Below are 20,894 nucleotides of genomic sequence, written 5' to 3'. Positions count from 1 at the left end.
CTCTTTAGCCTGGAAAAGCGCAGGCTCAGGGGTGATCTGATGGCCACCAGAAGTTTATCAGGGGTGACCACCAGTATCTGGGGGAACGTTTGTTCACCAGAGCGCCCCAAGGGATGACGAGGTCAAACAGTTATAAACTCCTCCAAGACGGTTTCAGGCTGGACATAGGGAAGAATTCTTTACTGTCTGAGCCCCCAAGGTCTGGAACAGCCTGCCACTCAAGGTGGTTCAAGCACCTACTTTGAACACCTTCAAGAGAAATCGGGATGCTTATCTTGCTGGGATCCTATGACCCCAGCTGACTTCCTGCCCTTTGGGCAGGGGGCTGGACTCGATGATCTCCCGAGGTCCCTTCCAGCCCTAATGTCTATGAAATCTATGAAAGTCACAGTAAACATATTGATATTGCCCTAAATGATACATGCAGTATTATAACACGCTATCTAAAACCCACCCGTTCCCAGCCTATACACACTATCTGGCACAGCACCCCCTTACATCAGGAGGAAAGTAGTAGGTGACATTCACCAGCAGATACAAGAGTCAGACGACCACCACTCACTATATGGATATCAACCAGTGCAATGTTGCATTAAGAAATAGTTTTTTGTCCTCTACCATACTATTGATTACATCACTGAACTACCCTCTGACAAAAAGAATAAGAAAAACTAGGCAACAAAATTGTTGAATGAAGCTGGCAAGGGATTAATCCCAATGAGGAGGAGTTAGCATCTAGTTTCAATTACAAATGGCACACATGGTGCAGCCTGACTAGATTGAGAACACGTCTTTGCAAACGCAATTTTTTCATGAAATCACGCGGCCTCTATGCCAGTGGTCTCCAAATTTTTTTTTATTGCACACCCCTATCAGTAAAACATTTTGAGCACGCACCAATATATGTATATTTATATTTATATAAATATAAATAGAAGTTCTAATATTTTCTTCCTGCGCCCCAATAGATCACCTTGCACACCTGCTGTGATGCACGCACCCCACTTTGGAGACCACTGCTCTATGCAACTGACCAATGTGTTTGTCAGGACCATGCATGGATCATCTCCTGGGATGCCCTGTAGCACCACAATGCACCGGACAAAATGTGGCACCGCCGGAAGCAGTGGTCTATGCAGAATATTGTGAGCAAACCATATAGAAAAGATAGATTGGAGACATAACAATAAAGAAGGATCCAGTAATCCTGCCTCTATAAAATGCTAGCCTAAGAGTCATTAAACAGCTAGGAGGGAAATAAGACAGAGCTATTTTAGCTGATATAGTAAGATCTCAAGAAGTTTGGCAGCAGTGAGAGAACAATATTTACTATGGCCCAGTTACCTAATTCATAGATTATATAAAAGCACAGCTGTCAATGTAGGTTTAGATTATGGCAGATCTGAAAATATGAGCTCATGAGAGAAAGAGACAATTAGGAACAGCGTATAAGTAAAGTTGTTTTTTGCCTGCTTCAAAGCACAGCATTATAGAAAAAGGAAATGTACTATTTTTTCGTCTGTTGAATAGTTTGCATTTCTTTAGAATCATGTCATTAAATACTTCTGAAGAAACAGGGACTAGAAACCCTGAGGTTTATTTATTCTGGGCCAGACTTAAGAAAAGGATGTTGGTGCTTAGGGTACAAAATAGGTAGAATTCAGGCACCTGAACAACACAGCTTCAACAAGATAGGCAGAGAATATTCCCCATGCAACTGCCTTAGACTACAGCCTGGTAGTTAGGAGGAAGAAGTGTAGATTTGCATTCTTTCAGGCTGAGGGAGGCCTAGCACCTGGATCTCTTACTTTCTGACAAGCTGCTCTAACCAGAAGGTATAATATTCAAGGTGGGTACTAGTACCACCACCTCTTCTATTTCTGGTCATAACTTAGGCACATAGGTCTCAGAAGTATAGTCTCACATAGGCACTTAACTCAGGAATGTAGGTCTTAGAGAGAGGTAGAACCTCCCTGTTCAACATTTTCTATGGCTACCTTGGGTGTCCAGCCACTCTGTGTGCTCAGTGTTATGAATCCTCTTTTTAGTTCTCCCCATGTTTGTATAATGGACTTTGATAACTAACTTGGGCTTGTGAATTCTGTTCCCAGAACCAGATGCTCAAAAGGCAGCCATAGTAACTTAGGCATACCAGGCCTAACCCCTTTCTGGATTTAGGAGTATGTAAAAAACCCCATGCTTCTGCAAACCCTAGCTGTGCATTGAACAATGGGTGTTCAGCCTGGCTTATCCCCAACACCCATTAATGTCCTTCCATCCATTATTTAAGCCTGACTTCCAAGTAAGAAGCCAGTGTTTTAACCTGCATTAATTTTAAATAAGAAAGGCATGCTATCCTTCACAATTGTTTAATAGATACTGCGGGGGTAAGGCCTTTTTCCTAGTTAACTTCATTATTTGGACTAGGTTTTGGGAACAACTGATTCTAGACAATTTATTGTAAAATTTAGTTTTTGAGCGTGAGATGATATTGATTTCATAAAGTGGTGAAGTCAGTGGAGAAGCCTGTAAAAGTGTGTTAGTACTTATTAAGCAAATTTAATCTCAGTTTATTATACATCCTCCTGTAATAATCAAGAAGGATATAAATCTCTTGTAACTATAAGAAGGTCATTAAATTGTCATCTTAATATAAAGCTCCACAGTGAAGTATGTTTCTGGATTGCTAACTTCACCACAAGCAAAATGTGTTATTAGTTCTTAAAGCTGAATTAGAGAGTGAATAGTGGACTACTTTATTTATGTAATGGCTTCCTATCTGAATATATGCGTTGTATTTTAATCTTAGATTGCTGGTTGGTTTCATGCTTGAAAATAAAGCTGAAAGTGGATGTGGTATGGCAATTTCAGGTTTTCTAGTTTGCAGGTCTCGTCACTAACGGCAATGAAAACTATGAAACAAATTAATGAAAACATTTAATTTGGTTTAGTATATTTTTTCATGACAATAATGACAACTAGTCGCAAAGGTCTTCCTGAGTTCTACGAGAAAATACAGAATCCCTTTGCAGTTCTGATCCACCATATGCACAGTGCCCTTACACTTTGGCAGAATGCATGCACCCTAGAGCAGTGTGTGTCATGGTGCATTATTAAGGAAAGTGTTTGCATATTCAATAATAGAGCAATATCAGTCACCCTAGGAATGAATGTCTGAACTGCATATGCACCACGTGCACTGTCATGTGGCAATTCTTAATTATTATGTTTTAGATAGGAGGTAGGGCAGAGTGAAACTTTAGAAACTAACTGGTTCAGATGAGCTTTTGTAGGCAACAACCTACTTTTCCAGCAGAGGTCTGCCCAGGGCGGGGAGGGGGCAGTGAGCCAGCCCTCACTGCTCCAGCGAGGGAACAGAGGGGCAGGGCCAGCACTGCTCTGTGTAGTAGACAGCACAGCCCAGGGCTGCAAATGCTGGGATGCTGGGGGACTCTAATTTAATTTGAACCAGGAAGGGGTCTGGGACATAAACCAGTTTGACCTAAATCAGTTAAGTCTGATACTACATTAAACCTAGTTTATCTGAAACTAGTTTCAGCCATTTTGAAACTGGTTTATGTGCACTGAACTTCTATTTTGTTACAGGTTTAAACCAATTTCTGTTCACTTAAACCAGTTCATGTGTAACTTCTGTCCCTAGCCCTAGGGGCCAGTTTACATGCTCAAGGTCCTGGAGACCTCTGGATACTAAAGCCCAATAACTATTCAATGCCCTCTGAATCAAATTATATCTGTATCCTGCACACATATACTAAGAGGGGCATTATCTTGGTCTGTGGCCCTAACCTAGCCCTATTACTTGGGTACGTCACAATTTATCACTTAGAACCCCGTTTGGAAATAAGCTATATGCAGCCCCCTGAGAGTGGCCCCACTTCCCCTAATGGGGCGGGTGCCAGCACAGAGGCATCCTCATCTGATGTTCACTGCAAACTGGACCCCTTAATGTTAAAGCAGTAGTTTTCAAACTTTTTCCATTTGCAGACACCTAAAAAATTTAAAATGGAGGTGTCGACCCCTTTGAATTGTAAGTGTGGGTAGTCACATACTTTTGATTGATCATAGTAATCTTTTGTGGACTCCTTAGACATCGTCTGTGGACCTCCAGGGGTCCGTGGACCACAGGTTGAAAACCACTGTGTTACACAGTGGCTCAATTATACTACCCACAGTAAGAAAGGAATAGTTAGTTAGAGAAATGGAATCACTTTTAACTTATGTTTGGGTGTGGGACTGGGAGTTCTTGATTTTGTTGGGGAAACTTTGCAACCCTATTCCTTCCAATTTCTGTTGAAGTCAGAGACATAATATTTCTGCTCCAGTGACAATAAATGAGTAGAGCTTTCTAGCAATAAAGGAAAACTACAAACACTTGCTGGAGAAAAACATAATTTTTCCCTGTTGTCAGGAAGATGGCAGTACAATTAGTGGAAGATGAAAGAGTTTGTTTTGTTTTGTTTCCCTCCAATAAATGTAACAGGGGTCCGGGCACCAGAGAACTCAGGACACAAATCAGATCTTGCAAGCGTAAAAAATGGCAGAACAGAATTTTATCAGGACATGTATTTAATAATGGCTGTAAACACCAGAGATTCTTTTCCTAACAAAGTGAAGATTAAAACAAGCCTACATTATCAATCTGCCAAGAGGGACTCAATGTGTCAGAATTAAGCTGTGCAGGGTCACAGCATGAGACGATGATAATGTACAGAGACAGCATGGACATCAATATTCCAAAAAGCAACTGGATAATTGCTTCACCTCATGTCCAACATGCAGGGATCAAGAACATTGGAGTAATTATACCCAGGAACTCAAGTAACTTCATACTATTATTATGCCTGGCAATAGCTGTGAGGAAGGGTGGCCCTGTGGTTAGAAAGCACTGGCTTGAGGCTCATGAGACTTGAATTCAGTTCGTTGTTCTGCTGCTGTCTTCCACTATGACCTTCAGCAAGTCTCTAAATCTCTCTGTCTCAGTTCTATAAAATGGGGAAAAAAGAAACACTTTTTGTTCATCCAATTTCCTTCCTTTTTCAAGTGTAAGCTCTCCAGGCCATGGTCTAGAGATTATGTTTCACTATGGGTTTATACAGTGCCTAGCCTGATGAGGCATCAACCTCTGTAAGGCTTGCAGGTGCTAATAAAATCCAATTGTAAATAACAAAAATACACCCAGGATTAAACATCTTTCCAGTTGCTGTAGTTGTAACATGGTTTTTCGATTTAGCCCTTCAGGGATATGGACACACTGCAAATACCACCTTCTTTTTCTGCTTGAAAAGGGTGGACAAATACCTAATTTTTAACAACAACAACAATGTTGCCACTGAAGTTCAGCTAAAAACTAGATTTTTGCATGGAATACATCCTTTCAAACTCTTCCAATTTAATCCCTCAAATGGATAAAAATATCAGATGCTATTTTATTGACACATTTAATTTCTAAGCCTTTCTAAATAGGAGAATCAAACTTTTAACAAGAAACAATATTCAGTTTTACTGTTAACAGATATACAAAATGGGAGTGAACTTCCACTAGTTCATAGATATATATTATTGGGAAGATACTAAACAATGGTGCTACCTCAAGACTCATTAACTGTTGATCTCACCTTTAAACAGGCAGCAGAGAAAGTAAAGAGAGGAGTCTTTTGAATATTTCATAACTTCCCTTATTAACTTATTATAGTAATGGAAAAATTGGGCTATGTTTCTGTTTTAGATTTTTAAGCAAATGATAACTGATCATTTTTGACATTTCCAAAATTGTTTTTGTTTCAGTAATGATGTACAGCTCATTTTCTTTATTGTTATTAGAAATATGCAACACTATTCCTGCTTCCTTGCAGTTTTCTGTAGACATCTGAGCAAAACCCCTTAAAAACACATTTAAAAACATACGTGTTTCTTCTTCTCTAGGATCACCATTTGTTAATTTTCTATTCTTTTTAGTCAATGGAAACTTCCCCACAATGTCATATCATGACTCATATTTTTTCTTTCTCAGAGCAACATTATGAAATATTTTATTTGCATCATTCTTGCTTTCATACTAGCATTTCTTCCTCTAAATCCTCAGAAATTCTTAACTATTCCTCTGTATTTCTTGGCAGCTTGAAGCAAGTCTTTTCTTCTTAATAATTAATTGAGACATTTTTATGTTTCCTCAGACAGATATCTACATTATGAATTAGTCCACAGAAATACACGCATCCTCATTAAAAGCATCCAGCATAGTTATTTGTAATGTCTGTTTTCTTACCACAGTGTTGCACTGACTTTTTTTCCCCTTGGCTACCTAGAACCTGAAGGGAAGGACAGCAGCATGTTTTAATTTTCTGTCATAAAGATAATTAGAAACAAAACAGCTCCCTAAGGTGATTAAGAATAATAATAAAGCTAATGAAACATGTCTTGTATCCTTATTGGTGGAATGCTAGATGTTAATCATCAGAGTTTCCAGTAGATGTAAGATAAAATTTTCAAAGGGCCTGAAGGCCAGATTTCCAATGATATTTACATGCCTGAAGAGGCAGACAGCAAACCGGTGAGTTTCAAAAGCATGTAGGCACATGCATCAGAGCAGACTCGATTAATTGATTAATTCAGTCTGCTGGCACATGCTAATGAGCTAATTAGCATGTGCTGGCAGCATCCATGTCACATGTATTCAGTGTCCCCAAGCTTCAAAATGGCGGCAGGGGCACTTTAACTAAAGCTTGTCAAACGAGCTTTAGTTAAAGTGCCCCCTGCCGCCATTTTGAAGCAAAGAATGCATTTGTACCTCCTTAGAGAAAAAACATTTTGCCCTTTAAGTGAGGCAGCCAGCCCTGGGGTAGGAAGCCAAATATAAGGGATTAGGTGGCAGTTAAAAACCCAAGACGGAGAGCACAAGTAGCCTGAGCTGGGGAAAGCAGCAGTTTATGGGTAGGAAGGAGACTGAAATCCAGAGGAGCTTGGCTCCAGGAAGGGCCACATCTAAAGGGCCTTCTTCTGCCACCTGAAGAAGGCTAAATGTTTATTTTAGTCATTTATCTGTTTTGTTTGGACCAAGGAATATTGTTTTGTGTTATGAGGACTGGCTGAAGGAGCAAAGTCAGATAGCATCCAAGCCTGCTTACAGACTATTGCTTGGGCTATCTAAAGGACTCCTAAGGAGGCAAAGCCTGTTTGAATGACACCAAGTGTACCAACCTACTTATGACCTGTTGTAGGAAACAGCTTGGAAATGTGATCCTTAAAAGTTCAAAATTGGAAGACAGACAAAATTAGTTCAAATGAATTGTTTTCATTTGTTTTAATCTCATGATTCCATAAATTGTGCAAGCACAAATCCATTGAAGCCAATGTCAGATTTCCGATGAGAGATTTTCACTATTTTGAGCTACAGATGGCAAGCAGAGCTTTTTTGCAGTTGGATCCATGTAGGCCCAAAACTAAAGAAATATATTCCAACTGGACCTTGTTGCCAATCATTTGTAAATCAACTGTTAAGTTTACAGAGAGGTTTTAGAACAAACCCTGCACAAATGTCAGATGAGATTTGGGAGTTCTGGGTCATGTTTCTGCTCTGACATCATGAGTTACCACAAGCAAATCATTTAAGATTGCTCTGGCTGACATTCCTGATATCTAAAATGGAGATAGTAGGACAAATTCTGTCCATACTAAGAACTCTGAAATTAGTTACTATTTGTAAAGAATTTGCACATTCTTGAAATAGTGATGAGAAGTGGCAAATCCAATTGCCAAGTAAAATCCTGAAGTCCCTGCTCAGTGCGTAATTGGTCAAGACTCTCACTGGTTAAGCCTTAGAGCTCAAGGTCTTCAGGCTGATCTCATGAAGAGCTGTAGTATGATAGCCAGTATTTGGAAAATAACTATGAGACAGTCATATTATACGTAAGTTTGAAGTTAAATAGCTCCTACTTCTAATCAGTCAGTGCAGCTCTTGGCTATTATTGGTTCCACACACTTAAACTATATATATTCATGTGCGTATGTACACTATGCATGTATCTGTATGTGTGTGAATACATATATATAAATATGTATACATACAAAGTGTATGTTGCATATATTCGAGGAAGACTATTTTTCATTGTTCTTAACATTATATCCAGAATAAGAAAAGACATGTAGTGGGATATTGGATGTACATTCACATATTCTTTCTCAGTTATATCTATTGAGAGAGAAACATACCATGTATCTACATGAAATTATTTTCAATATGCCCATTTACTTGCAGATAAGAACAAGTTTATTTAAGGTTGAATGATATAAGATAAACCAGTCTTGAACTACTGTTGACAAATGATTGCTTAGGGATTATTGCTCATTTAATAACATGAATCTGTGTTCCCCACATTTTCCTTTACCCTCACCCATAAACCATTTTTATAGTATTTTCCATCACAAGACACTTTACATTATATGACTAATCAACAGATAAAACACCACTTGAGCTTATAACCCTGACATCAAATTCAACATCTAGTAAAATCAGAATAAAAAAGAATAACTCAACATCAATTTACAATCTAAGAAAAAATGCACTCCTTGCACTTGAAGATGGAAAGAAGTCCAGAGACACTGAGTATAGCAATTCAAAGAACTTGTTCAATAAAGCTTGAAGGCAAACCTTAGGACATGCATAAAATTTACCTTTGGAGATGTAAAAGAATGGTCTGGAATACAGGGAATGACAATTTTAGGCACTAAGTCCACATAAAATTTTTTTAATACCCTATGTAAGAACAGGAGTTCTTAAACATATACTATAATCTGACCAAAAGCCAATTGATGCTTTTAAAATAATTTGACATTCATGTGTTCATGTAATCTCAATTTTTTTTTTTTTGGAAGGAACAAGCTGCTGCTTCCCACAAACAGACGTTTTCCTGGTAATCTCAGATCACTGGGGATTCAGAGAACCCATACTTCCAGGAAGCAAAGGGTTTGGAAGGGAAGCTAAATCAGCTGAGACATGATAAAAAACTACATAACTCAAGACTCAGTGGGCATGTGCAGAGGAGCATGCACATGTGACATGCAGCACTGCAGACCTGTGTGTGGTGCCACAAACCACATATGCGAAACATGCAGGTGTTCACCGCTCTGCTCATTTAAAGTGTGGTGGGGTTTTTTGACACCAGGAGATCCTGGGGTCAAAAAAACCCATGCACCTAAAAAAAATTGTGGCGGTGCACATGGTGGCAGTGTGAGCTGCCTGAAACCAGAGCCTGGCTGGCCAGAGACGAAGTCTGGCTGCCAGACACGCTCCATGCACTGGATCACCGCTGCTGAAGCCCTGGGACCCCCCCAGGACCCCAGGCAAGGTGGCTGTGGCCAGTCCAGGTGCTGAACCCAGTCTCCCCTATCCCACTTGGGGCAATCTGCTGCATGCCAGAGCATGTGTGCGTAAGTGTTCCCCAGGAACAAGTAGCACAGGACAGTGCAGTACAGTGTATGCCACTTCTATTTGTCCCCAGGGAAATGCACGTGCACACTCATCTGGATGCACCCACTAGGTTTTATAAATATACTCTAACACATTAATGTACTAATGTTCCCCAAAAGACAACACAGAAGCAAAATTAAACACTATCATCACTGGGTTCATCAGTATTACAATCAGGATAATGTAATTATAAGACAAGTAATCAGTAGACAACAGGGTAAAAAATCATGATGATTAAAACCAAGGAATATCTTATCAGTTGTATCAAAGATAAGGAACAATATTAAGTGAGAGGCAGTGCCTGACTTGATGACAGCATCATAACTACTGAAAATAATTGCCACAAAAATACACAGATACATGACGATTATTCAGATAACGATGGCTAAAGTTCTAACATTGCCAAAAATGAGTAGAATTGTTTTCACTTTTAACAATCAATTGCCAGTTTTTCAGTCATGTAAATGTTATCTTGGGCACTTACATGTAACCTGTGGTTCTATTACATGTACAATACAGAGGCATAAGCCTCTACACAGCTACTGAGTATGCACTGTAGAGTAGGTGCTGGCTGGGCAAGTAAGCAGCTATGTACATGTGTATCTGAGTGTGAATCTTCCAAAAAATGGAGGAGAGCCTTCCTGTTCTATTCCCAGCAGCTGAGCAGTTAGAGCACTCACCCAGGAAACTGGAGATCTGTGATCCAGACACCCCTCACTCAGTAGGCATTTGCAGCTGTCTCTGTCACTTACCAGCAAAGTACTTTAACTACCAAGCTCATGGGTGACTAGTGCTGCCTTAGTTAGGGCAACAAGTCTGACTGCCTGGGAGGAAGGGTCCCCCACAGCCGATCTCGCTGCCCGGGGTGGGGAGGTCCCCCCATGGCAGATCTCACTGCCTGGAGGGAGTTCCCCCATGGCCAATTGCTGCAGCTGATCACTGCAGCTGCTTCCGGGAGTGGCTGCAGCCACTCCCGGAAGCAGCCGGCAGCAGCGCTTGCAGGGGGCGCACCAGCGCTTCCACCTGACCCCCTGCCCATTGCCTAAGCAGCAAGTGTGACTAATCAGAGAGTGCACCGATGCTCTCAGGGTCCACGTGCACCCCCATGCATTGCCACTGATCAAGCTTACTAGTGAGGGGCATCGTTCCACCTCTTTTCCCCCAAGATACACTACTGGGCCTTGGCAAACACCCCTGGGGGAAGGGGGCCATACTGCTGCCCCAAGTTAGCACCCAGGGCTGGTGCCCCTCTCAATGCCCCCTCCCCAGTAGTTATGCCCATCGTCATTGCTAGTGAGTCCTCATGGTTGAGGATGGTCACTCTCACAGGTCAAGTAAATGGTTGTAAACAAATCTGTTGATGGGTAAGAAGTCCAATCCTAGAACTGTACTCTGGTAAATGCCACAGGTTGTGGTTAAAGGTTGGGTCAGACCATGGATTTCCCGGCCTCGTTTCCTTTCCTTCTGTTATTCTTCTGCTTCCAGAGAGATGGTTTTCCTCAAAGCAAGATGTACTTCCTCAAAGCATTCCTCTGGCCCCCACATATCCCTTGTCCTTGGCTGAGTTGGGAGTATAGCAGTTGTGTTGGTAAATGTACATCAATCATGCATACACAGTGCCCTGTCCCCTGCAGCTAATGTTGAATAATGAACACTTCCACCCTGGTGGTGTCAGCGTCTGTGAGGACCCTGGCATTTGTGCAACAATCCTCTCACTTTAAACCAAGGATCTTCCAGAAATAGCACTGCTGATGGCATTCCAGGCTTTTCAGGTGGTTCCTGTAGGTCACCTAAGCTTCAAAGCCATAAAGAAGAGGTGGGATTACCACAGCCTTATAAAGTAGGATCTTTGTTCAAGTCCTGATGTCATGATTATTGAACACAAGACGATTCAATCTTCTGAAGGCACAGATGTCCTATTGGATCCTATACTGGATCTCCTTATTGATGTTGGCCTTCTTTGAAAGATGGCTTCCCAGGTATGTAAAGTATTCAACATTATCCAGCTCTTGCACATCAATGAGAACCTTTGCCAGAGGAACTGATTGACTTGGAGCAGGCTGGTGAAGCACCTTTGTTTTTCTGATGTTAAAGGTCAGTCCCAGGCACTGGTATGTTTTAAAGACGTAGTTAAGAGCCATTTGTAGGTCTTCTTCCATATGTGCAATGACAGCACAATCATTGGTATACTGATGTTCCATAATTGAAGCCAAAGTAACTTTAGTTTTGGCATGGAAGCAGGAGAGATTGAAAAGGTTCCCATGCATCCAGCACTTGATGCTAATGCCACATAGCATACAGTCATGGATGAGCATCTTGATGACCATAAGAAAGATAGAAGACAAAATTGGTGCAATGACGTAGCCCTGCTTGAACCAGTTTGAATGGCAAAGGGCTCCATAGTGGAGCCACTGCATAGGATGGAGGCAGTCATTTGGTCATGAAGGAGTCTTACAATGGTAATTAATTTCCCTGGGCAGCCAGACTTCAATAAGATCTTCCATAGAGCTTCTTGGTTAACAATTGAAGGCTTTGGTCAAATCAAAAAAGGCCATATTTGTTCTCAGCACATTTCCTATATCTGGTGGGCCACGAAAATCATGTCCATGGTGCCTCTCAGTGGTCTGAAACCACACTGAGATTCAGGAAGGATTTCCTCAGTCCCCAGTCTCCACTAGTTATGTTACTGTATGTATGTGCCCACACACTTGTCCAGTCAGTGCATAGCCAACTGTACACTTAGGCATCCACACTGCACAAGAAACAGAATTGTACCACTTTCATAACTGGAAATCTTTCATTTGGGTTCATAAAGTGAAACAGAATTCTGTCTATGGTATCCCAGTATATTATTGCACTGAAGTAAGGGTACTTACATACGAAAAAGTTTACCACAGCTTAGGTAGGAAATGAACAGCATTTGGTATAGTACTGTGGTTAAGCTGTGAGGCTGGGAGATGTAGAGACTTTAGTTGTTACTGAAATGGACTGACTGTGAAAGTTTGAGACACAGTGGAAATAAACATGTTATTACTTTAAAACAAAACAAAACAGTTGGTCTCTCATACCTGCTAATAATCTACTGCTCATGCATCAGTTAGTGGCATCTCAAAGTTCCTGCTGCTGGAGGTAAGTGTTTATTTATTCATAAGCATTATTATAGAGCTTATTACCTAAGCATATGAAAGTAAATTTAAGAAGCTTTCATGTAAAGCATTACCTGCTAACACTTTAACTTTCAAACTCTCATTAGCAGACTTCCCCCAACCAACAATCAATGGGAATAACCAATAAAGTATCTTCTTTTGTAGTTAATGAGAGCAGAAGACTCCTATCCCACAAGTCATTCTAGCACCCATAATTATGAACATAAATCTCTTGAGGTCTAAAAATAATTCTGCATAGCATAGAGGGATTTGCAAGTTAACAATAAGCATATTTCCAGCCGTACACGGTGACAGTAAAAAGATAATGTAACAGCCCTATAATTATATTTTTCTAAATCCAGCTTTCATATTAGTAGATATCAGTTAAGTCCCATCTGCAGTAAAGAATTTTTCATTGTTGCAATCACCATAGTTTGCTTGTAGTAAAATCCAACCTACTCTCTGCTTGCAACAGTGAAAAAAATGTACTATGAAAAGCTGAATAAGAAATGTAGCTTCTGCTAATTTTTAAAAATAAATATTTGTACTTGTGAAGGTTACAAGTTTGGGTACACTAGAAATTTAATTCCTTAGCTACAGAACTAGAACAGCATATACATCTGCACGATGAGTATCTCATTGCTTCCTCATTAGTACCCTCAGTAGAAAGTACATGGTATCAATAAGCATGGTACATCACCATGCTGAACACTAAAACAGAAGCCTGACCTTAATAAGTTGGAATCAAATAAATCTCCTTCCAATCTAGATTTCAGGTGTACAATTTTCAAGAGCTTACGGCTGACCAGACTCCGCTCTTGTTAAAGTACTAATAATGATTGCTTTTGAAAATCCCACTCATGGGCCATGTCCAGATGAGCAGGCATGGACACTTGCAGAGACACAAATTTATGCTGCTACTTAGTTGTGCAGCACAAGCCCCTGCACGTGAGCGTTTGTCCAAGCACACATTATGTTGGTGTGTTTTGCATTGTTTTTTTTCCCAGGGCTTTTTTTGCTACTGGAAGATTTTGCCTCCGTGCTGCAAATTAGCAGTGCCACACATAGTTTAACATGCAATACATGCAGTTTGTGGTATCACAGAGAGGTTTGTGGCACCACAAACCACACATGCCTGGATGCGTGGATGCACCCATGAACTCTAAACAGCCTTACAACATATGACATTATTTTTGACAAAATGTGCTGTTATTCCATGTCCTGTTGAAGCACATAATACACAATATGATTTTAGGTTAGTAGATTGTCTGCAACTAGGTTTTATTCATGAACTAAGGAATATCTGGGTCATATTACAGTAGATAATATGCAAAAAAAGCAGAATAAGGTTCTGTTCCTAAATGTTTTTAGTTTGGGTGCATCTACATGAGATGTTTACTGTGGAGTTGCCTAATTAGCTCTATAGTAAATGTTTTGGCATCTACATGTGTACCCCTATTAGGCTGCAGAGAACTAATTAACTCCGCAGTGGGGTAGTACTTGTAAATAGTCTTTGTAAATACAAGTACTACCCTGCTGCAGAGTAAAAAACTCCTCAGCACTGCTTGTGTAGGTGTTAGGGTTTGGTTTTGTTTTTTTAACAAGGGTAGGTGAGTAATTTATAAGTTATATGCTAGGTAAAATTTAAGTGAGATTTTCTATTATGGAAAAAAAATAATAACATACATAGAACTTATTATAACAAGCTTTTGAGGTGTAAGCGCGTTGGGCTGGAGGAAAGACACTTCACATTTTATTTTTTGTTATTATTTGATAGGTCTCAGGAATTCCACCCTGTGTTCAGGGTGGTGAGACTGTTTTTTTAATTGGGTTTTTAGCTTTGTTTTTTTTGAAGCAGTTTTACTTGGGAATTGACTTTTTTTTTAACTTGAGAGGTTTTTTTATTATTATTATTTATTTCCTTTAAGAGGGGGGTTTATTTTTAGCCTTACTGTCTTTTTGGGGATTAGAGCTAAGCTTTTATTTTATTTTGCAAGCAGTTATTTTTCAAAATTAGAATTTGCTCTCTTAGCATCCTGCTGGGCCTGGGACTTTCCAGGTCAGAGGGTCGGTTTAGGGCAGTTCCCCGTTAACAAATGGCAACAGATGCATTAGGTCATAGTCTCCGGGTTCCACAAAACTGACCCCGCCTCTGGTTGGCCTCCTCCTAGAGGCCTCTTCGGGCTAGGCCTGATTTGGGCCTGACAAGCCTTGCATATAGTTGTGCTGATTAAAATTGCACAGGGTAATATACTTGTTGACATAATTTGTTAGATTTTTTATTTTTTTAATATAATTTTGGGTATAACAAGTTATTATGCATATTAGCAAGCATAAAAACTATGATACATAATAATACAATTATTATAGGATGTATTATAGATTTATTATTTTTGTTTAGGTAGGGCTATATTTTAAGAAAATATTGTACTAGTGGTGTTTGGATACTGATTTTAACTGCAGTTAATTTTAGGAGTTTACTTTTTTGGTAGATGATATGCAAATTTGCTTGGTTTTTTTTACTGAAAGCATTATTATAGGCTTTAAACATTTTTAAAAATATTTTTAATTGTAGATATATCGCTTTTTAAGAAGGATTTAATAAAATTGTTTAACTTATTGGAAATATTTTTGCTATTGCTTGTGATTGGGAGTAAGTTGGCTGGGCATAAATATGCCTTTTATTTTTAATTGCCGTGGCATTGCAGTGGCACTTTTTAACGGGAGGCTGGGAAACGTTTTTATTGTTTTAGGTTATAGGGGTTATTGAAGCTACACAGGCACTTGATAGCGTTATTTATTATTATAGTACTTTGATTGAAAATACTATTCAACACACAATTACTAACACTTTTTTGGTGCTGTTGATAAGGGTTTATTAAGAAGTTTTTTTGATAATACATTTATTTATTTAGGTTTTATTGTTTACCTTTTTTAGGGTACATATTCACCCCAGATCACACTAAGAGGAGAGCTATACTTAAAAATAAATGAATTAACCAAATACTAATTTCCATCTAAACAACTAGAAATAGTCTAGGAGATGATTAGAGATCTAGAAAATATGATCTGTAAGAAAAGTTTGGAAGAGGTGGGATTATTAAATCTGCAGAACAGAAGACTGAGAGGGATTTGATACAGTTATCAAGTAGCTGAAGGACTACAAAGAGAATGGTGATAGACTATTTTCTATGGTTGCAAGTATAAGACAATGTAATAATCTTAACTGTAGCAACAGAAATGCAGGTAAGATATTAAGAATAACTTTCTAATTATGAGGGTACTTAAACATTGGAGTAGATTACCTAGAGAGGTTGTGGACTGTCTTTCTTTGGAGGTATTTAAAAGCAGGTTAGACAGATACTTGTCTGAAATGTTTTAGATAGGGGTGATCTGCCTTAGGTTGGAGATTGGACTAGATAACCTCCTGAGGGCCTTTCCATCCCTATTTTTCTAGGATTCTAGTTTACAGTGAAGTAGTGATGCATAATCACTATGATCATCGAGCCCTTAAACTGTAGGGCACCGAGTGCACGACAGCACTTGTCCTTCAGTCTCCTCCCTGTAGTGAAGTCAGCAAAACTGTGCAAGAACCAAATAAGAACAGTGGCTTGTCTGTATGTGTCTCTGTTTCACTGGGCAAGGTAATACCAGAGTAACAAAAAATGTCCTTTTTCCATGGCCAAGAGCAGAAGGATAAAGGACAATGTTCACCAGTATCTGTGGTTTGAACACTCACTGCTTGAGGTTTTCCTATAAAATTCTGAGTTGATCCAGTTTGACAGAAGTCCCCATCTCAATTTCTCTGTGCAGTTTTGTCAAAAGTAAACTGAGAAATGTAAAACCAAAATCATAAGCCATACTTAAAAATATGCAATGATGTGTAACAAACAAATTAAATAAAGCCATGTGCTATGACCGTAGTATTCATGATAGCGTATAAGATACTGAAAGTTCAGAAATTAAACTGCACTGTTATCAAACAACCTCTGATTGAGGTGAAGACAGCTAGACATGAACATCTGTCATTTGCAGTACTTCACTGCAGACTCACTCAGACTTTTTTTCTTTTTTGCCAATATCCCAAGTAGGACTGTGGGTAAGTACAAGGGGAATAATCAACCATTGTAAGAACCATGGATAGCAAGTTGAACCCTATTAACAAAGAGCCAGATTGCAAATTTTTATGACAAAGAATGACTGACCTTCCATGCTGAGCCAATTGTGCTTTGAAAAGATATGGGTGAATTGCCCAGAAATATATTTTATGGTGAAAGATTAAATATGTTTAACTGAAGAACAGCAGTAACATGCTCCAGTCTTCATGGGAGAAATGGACAGTATGACAAATGTTAACAGTACTGTCAGGCCAAAAACTAAACAGTTACTTCATGTGTTGCTAGCAAGGATATACGCTATGTGACAGAAAAAGCTCAGGGAGATTAGAAATATCTATCAAGAAGCAAATTTGGTAACCTGTGGTACTGAGTCAAAAAAGGAGTTGGATCATTTACAGTGAACACGCATAGTAGTTTTTCCTGATGGAAACTTAATAAACAATTTTTAGTACATTCATAAGGGGAAAGACATGCATACCCATTGCATGAAAAATGGGAAGAGGTATGGACCTTGGGGAGGATGGGCATGTCTACATGTCACCATGCTTTAGTACTTCCAAAAGGAAGTACTAAAGCATGGTGTAGTAACTTTTCACACTGCGCCATGTGCACGGCACATGGTTAGATTTTGCCACTACGTTGCTGTCAAGGGAGCACGCCACTATGGCAATGCAGCTGCTTATCATCTGTAGACCCACGTGATAGCTACACCACCATGGCAAACTGTATGGTGTGCTGTATGGCAATGTAGCACACCGCTATAGCAACATAGGGAGACTTGTAGACATGTCCGATGAGACATTTTCAGAATTCTTCTACTTCAGAAGTATCTTCACAACTAATGTCAATATGCAAACTTCATGAGTTACACTTTAAAGAAAATGCAGCAGAGTGCGTGCATGTGTGTGTGTGTGTGTGTGTGTGTGTGTGTGTGTGTGTGGTGTTCAGTGGACTGATGGGTTTTCTCAAATGTTTCAATCAAATGTTTCTGTATTAAATATCACTCTGATCTGTGACATAGCAGAGGATCCTATGCCAGATCCTGTTTTAATGTTGGTAACTCAGGGTACTTTCATTTGTCAAATGATCTGATGAAAATTCCTATTCCAGTATGGCACTTCCTGGACATCACGTGACAGGTGTCAGACGACCATCCAGAGTGAATTTGACTTCAAAATTGTTAGTAGCAAGGGCCATGCTCTGAAGCTGAATAGCCTCTGAAACATCCAGTTTTGAAATTGTTCATCTGTTTTTCCATGGTAAAAGACAGATTCTTATTAATAAGCAGATATATCACATGCTGGTATTCAGTACTTTCCTCTGACTCTGTAGCCAGCAGTCTAAAGGAAATTATGAACTCATAGTAGAAGCTTTCTTAACTATTTCTTTGTAAAATAAGAAAAAAAGGATTTCTTGCTGATATATATGCCACAGGTTGCCTTTTCATGTATCTTAGATTCTAAAGTTGCCTGCCCAGTTAATTAGGCAATGAAGCTTCAGTGAATGTACTGATGGAATAACTGGTGAAAGAATGCAGTCCCATAGCTCATTTATGAGAAATAGGGCAATAAACAAAACTACAACAGGAGACTGGATACAACTAAAGACAATCACCTGGCAAAAAACAAGCATTGGGCAATAAGAGAAGCAGCCTGCAATCACTTTACTTTCCCAGTGCAGCGCTGAGTTGAAGGGTCTTAGATAAGGAAGGCAAATGCAATAAGACTTAAAATAGCTGAGCAGCATATAAAGAAGGGTCTTTAATAACAGCAGCAAGAAACCACATTTGCTTTCTGATTTAGCCATGATGTATACCTTTTTTCCCCCTCAAAAAACTTTCAGGGCAGTACTACAAGATGAAGAAAAATAATTCAGCTTAAGCAACTGGACTGTGGTTGTGGGCCAGCTATGGCAGGTAGCCAGAGGGCTGCAAGCAGCTACGCCAGGGTCCATAGAGCCCCAGCACAGATCATTGCACACATGCACCTGCCACCATCAACAAGCCGTGCCAGGGCTCTGCGGATCCTGGTGCAGCTGCTTGCAGTTTTCCGGCTGCCTGCCACAGCTCACCCACGACTATAGTCCAGCTTCGGGGTGGCCCTGAACTGTGGTTTAAATGCCCTGATTAAGCAAGAGGAAGCCATTAATCCATGCTTAATAACACATGGATTAATGGCTTCCCTGGGCTTAATGAGGGCAATTAAGCCACAGTTTCAGGCCATCTGGCAATCTGTAAGGAGGGGTGGAACTGCCAGGACCCCTTGGCCAATCAGAGGTGGAGAAAGGGCGGGGGGGGGGCACTGTGCTCAACCTGCAAAAATGGCAGCTGAGCCCAGGATCTGTCTGCAAAATTGGCTGCCCACCTCCTCAAGTTTGGCAGACCCCTGTTCATAGGTGAACACCCAACTGGGCCATAACTTTAGAGACAGCAGTTGAAATAAAAGTGCAATCATGGAAGCTGATATTTGCATGAGACCTCCATCTACTTGATAAAATATTTTCATCTTACAATTCTGAACTGAGTATAACTTTGAAAAATGGAAACTCAAAATAGAAGTAAGCTTAAAACTTCTACTTAATATCTGCATCTACTATCTAAGTTTCCTCAGGCTTCTTGAATTTTATTTCTCTCATTCGTTCAAAACCTCTAACTACTTACTTCTACTTCCAACTTCCACCTGGTTCCAAGTGTAATAGATTCAGTGTACAGTAGATTCAGAACAGAAGATGAAGAATGAAGCTTCAATGCAAGGTCAGTGCTGGAGTGCTTAGCAGTAGCAACAAACTATTTCTTCTGCAGAAAACAGTTATTCATGCTTGCAAAACTGCAAAACTTTTGACAGAGAGAAAAATGTCTTTTGCAATATGGACAGACAAGCTATGGCCTTTGGCAATCAAACATAAAATTACTCTATTCTTATGAAGACACAAGACTCAAGCTGGAACAGCATATACAAGAAAATATGGGACCAGATCCTGATCCCAGTTATACTAAAGTAAAAGAAGGAGTAACTCAACTAATGTCAGTTGTATAAAGTCAATATGTAGCTCTTAGAGTCAAGAAATGCATCATGACAAAGTTTCTTCTAGCTGCCCTTCAGAAAAAGAGAAGTCCTGAAAATGTTTTTGAATGACAGAAAAAATGCTGAACAAAAGTTATAAAAACAACACAAGGAAAATAAACTGCAATTTTAATGAAGGAACTGTACCAGAAATTTAAACATTCAGCCCTAGGCTATATAAAAAGAAACAAAGCAGAGAAATGAAGCAATCATAGTAATATCAGCTACATATCAGCCTGGACTACCATCCACTAAGGAAGAAGAAAAATGTTTTAAAGTAAGCCATACTTATTTCTTCATCTTCACTCAGCAACTTTCTTCCTCAGGAAAGTGAAATAACTCCTCTAACACTGAAATTACCTCCCCATCCTGCTTTACCTCCAAGCAAAGAACATTTCAAGGACCATCCCACAGCATAGAAAAATCAGGAGCTAATTCATGTCTATGTTTATAAAACTATTTACAAGCCAGAAAAAAACAAAGTACAGTATCCTGTATTAACAAAACCTGTAGTTGATCAGCAGTTTGTTACAGGCACTAGTTTAATATTAGTTTAGGCAGAAACTAATTTTTTGTTTGTTTTTTTTAACCCAACTCTGTTCAATGGATGAGAATTTATAGGCTGGCAAAAATGCTATCACAGACAAGTTAATTCTTCTATACCCTTTAGCTGCATTTACCAGTAATAAAAATAATCTTATTTCCAGATTTTAAGCATGACATACTGGATATGATAGTCTGTCCCTTGCAAGAAGTTAGATTTAGATAACTACATCATGTATGCAACGTTAGGCAAAATGCAGGAAAAAAAGCTGTAGACTTAGGGAAAGTTCACAGCTCCTCTGCTTTCAGAAGCTTCCAAGCAGAAGTGACTGAAGCAAATTAACTAAAAAATGCCTTCTACAGAAATTGAGGGTCGTATTTCGTAAGGCATTTTTCTCTTTTCATGACTTGCAGCACATGCTGATCAGTTCATAGGAAAGCCTCTTTAGAAAATGCACGCTATGACCCAAAAACCTGCCAGAGGTTATAAAAAATAATCTTCAAAAACTATATAACACTTTCAAGAATAAGCTCCCTC

At 39.5% G+C, this 20,894-nt stretch overlaps 1 protein-coding gene and 1 long non-coding RNA gene across 2 annotated transcripts in view; one reads left to right on the top strand and one right to left on the bottom strand.

Annotated features, from left to right (window-relative positions):
* Nucleotides 1-20,242, top strand: part of LOC109319515 — a 22,356-nt gene extending 2,114 nt beyond the window's left edge. Inside the window, exons 2-4 of the long non-coding RNA XR_002103526.1 lie at nucleotides 6,743-6,745; nucleotides 9,186-9,193; nucleotides 20,233-20,242. This is a non-coding gene — a long non-coding RNA (uncharacterized LOC109319515). The remainder of the gene's footprint in view (nucleotides 1-6,742; nucleotides 6,746-9,185; nucleotides 9,194-20,232) is intronic.
* Nucleotides 1-20,894, bottom strand: part of MACROD2 (MACRO domain containing 2) — a 1,470,564-nt gene that overhangs the window by 335,102 nt on the left and 1,114,568 nt on the right. The window lies entirely within an intron of this gene.

The sequence above is a fragment of the Crocodylus porosus genome, unplaced genomic scaffold (assembly GCF_001723895.1).
Source record: "Crocodylus porosus isolate Cpor-Errol unplaced genomic scaffold, CroPor_comp1, whole genome shotgun sequence".
Lineage (NCBI taxonomy): Eukaryota > Metazoa > Chordata > Crocodylia > Crocodylidae > Crocodylus > Crocodylus porosus.
Note: the sequence above shows the minus strand (reverse complement) of the source record. Positions and strands in the feature narration are given on the sequence as shown.